Consider the following 11,547-nt stretch of genomic DNA (forward strand, 5'->3'; position numbering starts at 1 on the left):
ATTATATGTTGGAGACCTGTGTAAAATGTCAGCCAATTCGAATAAGAATTGCGCCCTTTGTTGGCTCAAGAAGTTAAATAGAGAGATCGATTTATATGGGAGCTATATCAGGCTATAAACCGATTCAGACCATAATAAACACGTATGTTAAAGGTCATGAGAGAATCCGTCGTACAAAATTTCAGGCAAATCGGATAATAATTGTGACCTCTAGAGGCTCAAGAAGTCAAGATCCCAGATCGGTTTATATGGCAGCTATATCAGGTTATGAACCGATTTGAACCATATTTGGCACAGTTGTTGGATATCATAACAAAATACTACGTGCCAAAATTCATTCAAATTGGATAAGAATTGCGCCCTCTAGAGGCTCAAGAAGTCAAGACCCAAGATCGGTTTATATGACAGCTATATCAGGTTATGGACCGATTTGAACCATACTTAGCACAGTTGTTGGATATCGTAACAAAACACGTCGTGCAAAATTTCATTCCAATCGGATAAGAATTGCGCACTCTAGAGGCTCAAGAAGTTAAGACCCAAGATCGGTTTATATGACAGCTAAATCAGGTTATGGACCGATTTGAACCATACTTGACACAGTTGTTGGATGTCATAACAAAACACGTCGTGCAAAATTTCATTCCAATCGGATAAGAATTGCGCACTCTAGAGGCTCAAGAAGTCAAGACCCAAGATCGGTTTATATGGCAGCTATATCAGATTATGGACCGATTTGAACCATACTTAGCACAGTTGTTGGATGTCATAGCAAAACACGTCGTGCAAAATTTCATCCCAATCGGATAAGAATTGCGCACTCTAGAGGCTCAAGAAGTCAAGACCCAAGATCGGTTTATATGGCAGCTATATCAAAACATGGACCGATATGGCCCATTTGCAATACCAACCGACCTACACTAATAAGAAGTATTTGTGCAAAATTTCAAGCGTCTAGCTTTACTCCTTCGGAAGTTAGCGTGCTTTCGACAGACAGACGGACGGACGGACGGACGGACGGACGGACGGACGGACGGACGGACGGACGGACGGACGGACGGACAGACGGACGGACATGGCTAGATCGACATAAAATTTCACGACGATCAAGAATATATATACTTTATGGGGTCTCAGACGAATATTTCGAGTAGTTACAAACAGAATGACGAAATTAGTATACCCCCCATCTTATGGTGGAGGGTATAAAAAAGTGTTGCAAAATTTCTGCCAAATCGGATAGGAATTGTGCGCTCTAGAAGCACGAGAAGTCAAGTCCCCAGATCTATTTATATGACAGCTATATCAGGTTATGAACCGATTTGAACCATATTTGGCACAGTCGTTGGATATCATAACAAAATATTACGTGCCAAAATTCATTCAAATTGGATAAGAATTGCGCCCTCTAGAGGCTCAAGAAGTCAAGACCCAAGATCGGTTTATATGGCAGCTATATCAGGTTATGAACCGATTTGAACCATACTTGGCACAGTTGTTGGACATCATAACAAAACATGTCGTGCAAAATTTCATTCTAATCGGATGAGAATTGCGCCCTATAGAGGCTCAAGAAGTCAAGACCCAAGACCGGTTTCTATGACAGCTATATCAAAACATGGACCGATTTGGCCCATTTACAATCCCAACCGACCTACACTAATGAAAATAATTTGTGCAAAATTTCAAGCAGCTAGCTTTACTCCTTCGAAAGTTAGCGTACTTTCGACAGACAGACAAAACGATACATGGCTAGATCGACTTAAAATGGCATGACGATCAAGAATATATATACTTTATGGGGTCTTAGACGCATATTTCAAAGTGTTACAAACAAAATGACGAATTAGTATACCCCCATCCTATGGTGGAGGGTATAAAAATGTATCCGTGGTGGTGGGTACGCAAAGATCGGCACAGCCAAACTTACTACGTTTTAACTTGTTTTAATTGTTATGACTTAATATCTGCGCCCTGTATGCCCTAATTCAGTTCGCAACTTTATACAGCTTCTAATTAGAATGCAAAAAAAATCTATGTGAGCTTTTGAAGACTGCCAATTATTATCAAATTCGTTTTTATACCCACCACCATAGGATGGGGGTATACTAATCTAGTCATTCCGTTTGTAACACCTCGAAATATTGATCTAGGACCCCATTAAATATATATATATTCTTGATCGTCACGATGTTCTGAGTCGATCTAGCCATGTCCGCCCGTCCCTCCGTCTGCCGAAATCACGATAGCGGTCGAACTCTTAAAGTTAGCCGCTTGAAATTTTGCACAGATACTTAATATGGCCTATTTGCGATTGCCGTATCGGTCTCGTATATAGCTCCCATTTAAACAGATCTCCCGATTTGACTTCTTAAGCCCATGAAAGCCGCAATTTTTATCCGATTTGGCTGACATTTTGCAGATAGTGTTCTGTTATGACTTTCAACAACTGAGCCATTTATGGAACAAATCGATCTATAACCTGACATAGTTCCCATTGTGAATCTGAACGAGACCCCTAGCTCTGAATATCTTGATAACCTCCTTCAAAATGCTTCACATTATAGGGCTCAAACAAAATCGTGCTCTAGCACGATATCGATATTACTTCAGAGTCCGCCTCTAAACTCCATTCCAACCGGTCATGATTGCCTACTATGGCGATAAATAATAGGTATTTGATAGTAGCAAACGAATTTGATATCCAAGTTTGTGGCCAATTGTTTGGGGGTCATGCCAAAACATAAACTCCCCCTAAACAAATGGCAATTGGAGCTCAAATTAAAGAAATTTGAGAGTAGAGCACGATGGCCGCCCCACCATGCATAACTCTCAAACTGTACATATTTGTGGATTATGGCAAATCCGTATCTGTTTCCTGGCCAAGTGTTTCAGGGTCGCCTCACCTCATAAACCCCCCTAAACCACACATATATACCGACTATTGGAATATGTAGCTCTTATATGATTTTCGGAGTGGAGTATGAATCTCATATCACCTTTTGGGGCAAAGAGTTTGGCTACTCCAAATCCAAGAGAATGAAGTAGATCTAACATTTAAACTATAATGGGCGGACCCGCTCCTTACCATATTTTCAAAATCGCCAGATCCCGGAGACGGGTGGGGTATATAGGGGGCCGCCCCAACTCCAAAGCCACCATCCATATGGAATATAAACCAATAATGACAATACGGGAATCAAATGAAAGTTATTTGAGACCAGAGCACGAATCTGACATATAGGGATCCGCCTCACTCTCAAAAACACTCCCATACCGCACATAGGTAATTGGGAGAAGAGCACCAACATAATATCCACATTGGCGCAAAATACCTAAAAGCCGTGCCAGCACACCAAAACAGGACTTATTTCCTGACGTGGCCGTATAGGGCTCAGATAAAACATGTAAAAGCGTGCTAAGTTCGGCCGGGCCGAATCTTATATACCCTCCACCATGGATCGCATTTGTCGAGTTCTTTTCCCGGCATCTCTTAGGCAAAAAAGGATATAAGAAAAGAGTTGCTCTGGTATTAAAACGATATCAAGATATGGTCCGGTTCGGACCACAATTAAATTATATGTTGGAGACCTGTGTAAAATTTCAGCCAATTCACGAAGTAAAATAGAGAGAACGATTTATATGGGATCTGTATCGGGCTATAGACCGATTCAGACCATAATAAACACGTTTGTTGATGGTCATGAGAGGATCCATCGTACAAAATTTCAGGCAAATCGGATAGGAATTGCGCCCTCTAGAAGCTCAAGAAGTCAAATCCCCAGATCTGTTTATATGGCAGCTATATCAGGTTATGGACCGATTTGAACTATACTTGGCGCAGATCGGTTTATATGGCAGCTATATCAGGTTATGAACCGATTTGAATCTTATTTGACACAGTTGTTGAAAGTAAAAATAAACTATGTCATGCAAAATTTCAGCCAAATCGGATAGGAATTGCTCCCTGTAGAAGCTCAAGAAGTCAAATCCCCCGATATGTTTATATGACAACTATATCAGGTTATGGACCGATTTGAACCATACTTGGCACAGTTGTTGGATATCATAACGAAATACTTCGTGCAAAAATTCATTCAAATCGGATAAGAATTGTGCCCTCTAGAGGCTTATATGACAGCTACATCAGGTTATGGACCGATTTGAACCATACTTGGCATAGTTGTTGGATATCATAACAAAACACGTCGTGCAAAATTTCATTCTGATCGGATAAGAATTACGCACGCTAGAGGCTCAGGAAGTCAAGACCCAAGATCGGTTTATATGGCAGCTATATCAGGTTATGGACCGATTTGAACCATACTTGGCACAGTTGTTGGATATCATAGCAAAACACGTCGTGCCAAATTTCATTCCAATCGGATAAGAATTGCGCAGTCTAGAGGCTCAAGAAGTCAAGACCCAAGATCGGTTTATATGGCAGCTATATCAAAACATGGACCGATATGGCCCATTTACAATACCAACCGACCTACACTAATAAGAAGTATTTGTGCAAAATTTCAAGTGGCTAGCTTTACTCCTTCGGAAGTTAGCGTGCTTTCGACAGACAGACGGACGGACGGACGGACAGACGGACGGACAGACGGACGGACATGGCTAGATCGACATAAAATGTCACGACGATCAAGAATATATATACTTTATGGGGTCTCAGACGAATATTTCGAGTAGTTACAAACAGAATGACGAAATTAGTATACCCCCCATCTTATGGTGGAGGGTATAAAAATCAATTTGTGTTTGTTTGTAGGTTTTTTATACCCGCCACAATAAGATGGGGGGTATACTAATTTCGTCATTCTGTTTGTAACTACTCGAAATATTCGTCTGAGACCCCATAAAGTATATATATTCTTGATCGTCGCGACATTTTATGTCGATCTAGCCATGTCCGTCCGTCTGTCCGTCCGTCCGTCCGTCTGTCTGTCGAAAGCACGCTAACTTCCGAAGGAGTAAAGCTGGCCACTTGAAATTTTGGTTGAAATCGGTCCATAACCTGATATAGCTGCCATATAAACCGATCTTGGGTCTTGACTTCTTGAGCCTCTAGCGTGCGCAATTCTTATCCGATCAGAATGAAATTATTCACGACGTGTTTTGTTATGATATTCAACAATATGCCATGTATGGTTCAAATCGGTCCATAACCTGATGTAGCTGTTATATAAACCGATCTTGGGTCTTGACTTCTTGAGCCTCTAGAGGGCACAATTCTTATCCGGTTTGAATGAATTTTTGCACGAAGTATTTCGTTATGATATCCAACAACTGTGCCAAGTATGGTTGAAATCGGTCCATAACCTGATATAGCTGTCATATAAACATATCTGGGGATTTGACTTCTTGAGCTTCAAGAGGAAGCAATTCCTATCCGATTTGGCTGAAATTTTGCATGACATATTTTATTTTTACTTTCAACAACTGTGTCAAATAAGATTCAAATCGGTTGATAACCTGATATAGCTGCCATAAAAACCGATCTGGGATCTTGACTTCTTGACCCCTAGAGGTCGCACTTATTATCCGATATGCCTGAAATTTTGTACGACGGATCCTCTCATGACCATCAACAAACGTGTTTATTATGGTTTGAATCGGTCTATAGCCCGATACAGATCCCACATAAATCGTTCTCTCTATTTTACTTCGTGAGCCCCCAATGGGCGCAATTCTTATATGAATTGGCTGAAATTTTACACAGGTCTCCAACATATAATTTAATTGTGGTCCGAACCGGACCATATCTTGATATCGTTTTAATAGCAGAGCAACTCTTTTCTTATATCCTTTTCTGCCTAAGAAGAGATGCCGGGAAAAGAACTCGACAAATGCGATCCATGGTGGAGGGTATATAAGATTCGGCCCGGCCGAACTTAGCACGCTTTCACTTGTTGTTTGTTTGAGTGTTCAATATAGACTCAGAAACGGCTGAACCGATTTTATTGAAATGTTCACAGATGGTGCATAATGACCCCGTGGTGAAAATAGACTACTACATTTTTTGATATTTAAAGGGGGAGCGGACCCTCCCCCTTACCCTAATTTTCATAAACGCCAGATCTCGGAGATGGGTGGTACGATTTAAGCGAAATTTTGTGTGCTCTCATATAGTACCCTAAAAATAAAAATTTGGTATCCAAATTTCGGATGGGGTACCTAGGGGGGCTGCCCCACCCTAAAACCTACCAAACATAAATTTAGACCAATCACAATTTAGGATAAGAAAACGTATCTGATATCCAATTGTCCGACTAAGTGCTAGGGGAACCACCTTAGGCCCCAAAATACCCCTAAATCGGACATACTTACCGACCATGGCAATATGGGACTCAAATGAAAGGTATTTGCGAGTAAAATACGAATCTGATATCCAAATGTGGGACCACGTTTCTGGGGGTCCAGCCCTTCCCCAAAACACCCCCCAAACAGGACTTATTTACTGACCATGGGAATATGGGGCTTAAATAAAAGGTATTTGAATGCAGAATACGAATCTAATATCCAAATATGGGACCAAGTGTTTGAGGGGCCGCCTCTCCCCAAAAACATCCCCCAAAGGGGACAAATTTACGACCATAGCAATATGGGGCTCAAATGAAAGGCCTTTGGGAGTAAAACACGAATTTGATATCAATATTCGGGAAAAGTGTCTATAGGGCCACTCCACCCACACAACATCACCCAAATAGGAAGTATTTTCTGACTATTGCAATATGAGGCTCAAATAAGAGGATTCTTAAAGTGGAACACTAATCCGATATATATTTTAAAGGCCAACTCACTGAGTGGCCGCCCATCCCCTATAACACCCCCACGCCGGTCATGTTTGCCGACTATGGAAATATGAGGCTCAAATTAAAGGTATGTGGGAGCAGACTACGTATATGATATCAACATTAGGAGCCAACTGTCTAGCGGACGTCCCATCACCAATTTGGGTCTTAAAGAGAGTGGAACTAAATATTCATAGTTTTTAGGGCCAATACCGGCCCAAACCGGACATATTTGCTGACTTTTGCAATAAGGAGTTTAAATGAGATTAGAAAACGAATTTGATATCCAATTTTGATGCAATGGCAATATTGGGTAAAAATAAATGATATATAGATATATGAGAATAGAGCACGTTGCTGATATATTTTCAGGGCTTAGAATTTGGAGGACCACCCCACTCCTCAAAACACCCCTATTTCGGGACCAATTTTCTGGGCGTCTACCCCGTTTCCAAAATACCCCACAAAACAGCAATTTTTTTGTGACCATCGCAATATGGGGCACAAATAAAGGTATTTGGGAGTAGAATACGAATTTTATATCCAAATGTAGGATCATGTATTTAGGGCATCATCCCTTTCCCAAAACACCCCCAAAGGGAAAAAAAATTTCGACCATGCCAATATGTGGCTCAAATTTAAGATATTTGAGCAATATGAGAAAACGAATTTGATAACCTTTTTGGGGGCCATGTGTTTGGGAGACGCCTCATCCTGTAAACTCCTCTTAACCCAATGGCAATATGGGGTTTAAATAAACGGCATTTGAGAGAAGAGCACGATGCTCATATTTTTTCTGGGCCACGTATCTGGAGGACCACCGAAAACGCCACTTAATCAGATATCATGAGAATATCGGGCTGAAATAAAGTATTTTAAGAATGGAATACACCTTACATCCAAACTTAAATTCGTAGAGCAATAAAGATCATGTGGGATTCAAATAAAGGCAATTATATTGTTAAACTATTAGTCAAGTTTGCATGGTATTTCACTAAAAGATCTTTAACTGTCGAAAATAAATATTCCAAGGAAACTTTTGTTCCATATAAAGTAAAAAAGGGCGCAGCGGAGCGGGCCCGGGTCAGCTAGTAGGCTATATAATTTTTTGATATCGCATTGGGGGCGGACCCTCCCCCTTACCACAAAAGTACCTGCCAAAAAAAAAATTGGATCGATTGGGACAACATGGGACTTAAATTATAGGTATTCAAGAGTAGAGTACGATTTCCATATTAAAAATTGAGTCCAAGTAATTGGGGGGCCGCCCCGACCCCTAAACCCCCCAAATTGGTTTATTAGACGATAATGACAATATGGGCTCGAATGAAAGGTATTCGCGACTAAATTACGAATATGGTCAGGAAGGAGGTATAGGCTATGTAATTTGTTGATGTTGGAGGGGGGCGGACCCTCCCCCGTTACCTCAAATATGCCACCCAAAAATCAAAAGTTGACCGATAGGGACAATATGGGTATCAAATGAAAGATATTGGAGAGTGGAAAGCGAATGTGAAATAAAAACTTGTATCCAAGGGGTAGCCCAAGCCCGAAAACTGCTCCAAATAGACATATGGGACGTATATATCAATAAAGCACTCAAATGAAAGGTATTCGAGAGTAGACTACGAATATTACATAAAATACGAGGTCCAAGTAATTGATAGTTGCCCCATCCCCGATAAGCTCCCCAAATGGGAATACTACTCAATCATAGCTTAAAGAAACTCAAATGATAGGCTTTTGAGAGCAGATTACGAATATGACATATGATAGGAGTTGCAAACCTTTAACGATAAGGTTGCAACCATTTTTAGCTCACCGATAGACCAAACGACATGTTGCTGGGCAACATATTTTTGTTCAAGAGTTTACACGGTAAGAACTATCACCACCGCACCAAATATATAAACTGGCAAATTAGTTTTTTCCCTCAGAAAATCGTTAAATAAGGCAATTTAATATGATTTAACAAGTAAAAGCGTGCTAAGTCCGGCCAGGCCGAATCTTATATTACTTACACCATTGAGCGCATTTGTCAAGTTCTTTTCCCGACACCTCTTCTTAGGCAAAAAATGATATAAGAAAAGATTTGCTCCGCTATTAGAGCGATATCAATATATGGTCCGGTTTCAGTTAAATCGGATGAGAATTGCGCACTCTAGAGGCTCAAGAAGTCAAGACCCAAGATCGGTTTATATGGCAGCTATATCAAAACATGGACGGATATGGGCCATTTACAATACCAATCGACCTACATTTATAAGAAGAATTTGTGCAAAATTTCAAGCAGCTAGCTTTACTCCTTCGGAAGTTAGCGTGCTTTCGACAGACAGACGGACGGACGGACAGACGGACGGACATGGCTAGATCGACATAAAATATCGCGACGATCAAGAATATATAAACTTTATGGGGTTTCAGACGAATATTTCGAGTAGTTACAAACAGAATGACGAAATTAGTATACCCTCCACCATAGGATGTGCACCTGAACGAGACCCCCTAGCTCTGAATATCTTGATAACCTCCTTCAAAATACTTGACATCATGGCGCTCAAACAAAATCGTGCTCTAGCACGATATCGATATTACTTCAGAGTCCGCCTCTAAACTCCATTCCAACCGGTCATGATTGCCTACTATGGCGATAAATAATAGGTATTTGATAGTAGAAAACGAATTTGATATCCAAGTTTGAGGCCAAATGGTTGGGGGTCGTGCCAACCCATAAACTCCCTCTAAACTAATGGCAATTGGGGCTCAAATTAAAGAAATTTGAGAGTAGAGTACGATGCTGATATTTTTTCAGGGCTAAGTACGGGCTAATGCTGGCAACATTTGTGAGATAATATGCCATGAAAAATTTCTCTCCAAAGAGGTGTCGCACTGAGCCACGTCGTTCGGACTCGGCTATAAAACGGGCCCCCTTATCATCTAGCTTAAAACTTAAATCCGACTGCACTCATTGATATGTGAGAAGTTTGCTCCTTTTCCATAGTGAAATGGTCATGGGCAAAATTTGTTGTTTGTTTGTAAGTACATGGGTGGCCGCCCCAACATGCATAACCCTGTATCTGTTTCGTGGCCAAGTTTTAGGGACGCCTCCCCGCAATACCGACTATTGGAATATGTAGCTCCGATGTGATTTTCGGGAGTGGAGTATGAATCTGATATCCTTTTGGGGCAAAGAGTTTGGCTACTCCAAATCCAAGAGAATTAAGTATTTATTTATATTTACCGACCATAGCAATATACGGCTCCAATGAAAAGTATTTGGGAGAAGAGCACCAATATAATATCCACATTGGCGCGAAATATCTGAAAGGCCGTACCAGCACCCCCAAACAGGACTTATTTCCTGACGTTGCCGTATAGTGCTCAGATATAATAAGAGAGTGAAAGATGGCGCAGCGGAGCGGGCCTTGTCCAGCTTGTATATAAAGAGTGATTTGTTAAGAGCTTGATAACTTTTTTAAAAAAAAAAACGCATAAAATTTGCAAAATCTCATCGGTTCTTTATTTGAAACGTTAGATTGGTCCATGACATTTACTTTTTGAAGATAATTTCATTTAAATGTTGACCGCGGCTGCGTCTTAGGTGGTCCATTCGGAAAGTCCAATTTTGGGCAACTTTTTCGAGCATTTCGGCCGGAATAGCCCGAATTTCTTCGGAAATGTTGTCTTCCAAAGCTGGAATAGTTGCTGGCTTATTTCTGTAGACTTTAGACTTGACGTAGCCCCACAAAAAATAGTCTAAAGGCGTCAAATCGCATGATCTTGGTGGCCAACTTACCGGTCCATTTCTTGAGATGAATTGTTCTCCGAAGTTTTCCCTCAAAATGGCCATAGAATCGCGAGCTGTGTGGCATGTAGCGCCATCTTGTTGAAACCACATGTCAACCAAGTTCAGTTCTTCCATTTTTGGCAACAAAAAGTTTGTTAGCATCGAACGATAGCGATCGCCATTCACCGTAACGTTGCGTCCAACAGCATCTTTGAAAAAATACGGTCCAATGATTCCACCAGCGTACAAACCACACCAAACAGTGCATTTTTCGGGATGCATGGGCAGTTCTTGAACGGCTTCTGGTTGCTCTTCACTCCAAATGCGGCAATTTTGCTTATTTACGTAGCCATTCAACCAGAAATGAGCCTCATCGCTGAACAAAATTTGTCGATAAAAAAGCGGATTTTCTGCCAACTTTTCTAGGGCCCATTCACTGAAAATTCGACGTTGTGGCAGATCGTTCGGCTTCAGTTCTTGCACGAGCTGTATTTTATACGGTTTTACACCAAGATCTTTGCGTAAAATCTTCCATGTGGTCGAATAACACAAACCCAATTGCTGCGAACGGCGACGAATCGACATTTCACGGTCTTCAGCAACACTCTCAGAAACAGACGCAATATTCTCTTCTGTACGCACTGTACGCATTCGTGTGGTTGGTTTAATGTCCAATAAAGTAAACTGAGTGCGAAACTTGATCACAATCGCATTAATTGTTTGCTCACTTGGTCAATTATGTAGACCATAAATCGGACGTAAAGCGCGAAACACATTTCGAACCGAACACTGATTTTGGTAATAAAATTCAATGATTTGCAAGCGTTGCTCGTTAGTAAGTCTATTCATGATGAAATGTCAAAGCATACTGAGCATCTTTCTCTTTGACACCATGTCTGAAATCCCACGTGATCTGTCAAATACTAATGCATGAAAATCCTAACCTCAAAAAAATCACCC

The sequence above is a fragment of the Stomoxys calcitrans genome, chromosome 1 (genome assembly GCF_963082655.1).
Source record: "Stomoxys calcitrans chromosome 1, idStoCalc2.1, whole genome shotgun sequence".
Taxonomy (NCBI): Eukaryota; Metazoa; Arthropoda; class Insecta; order Diptera; family Muscidae; genus Stomoxys; species Stomoxys calcitrans.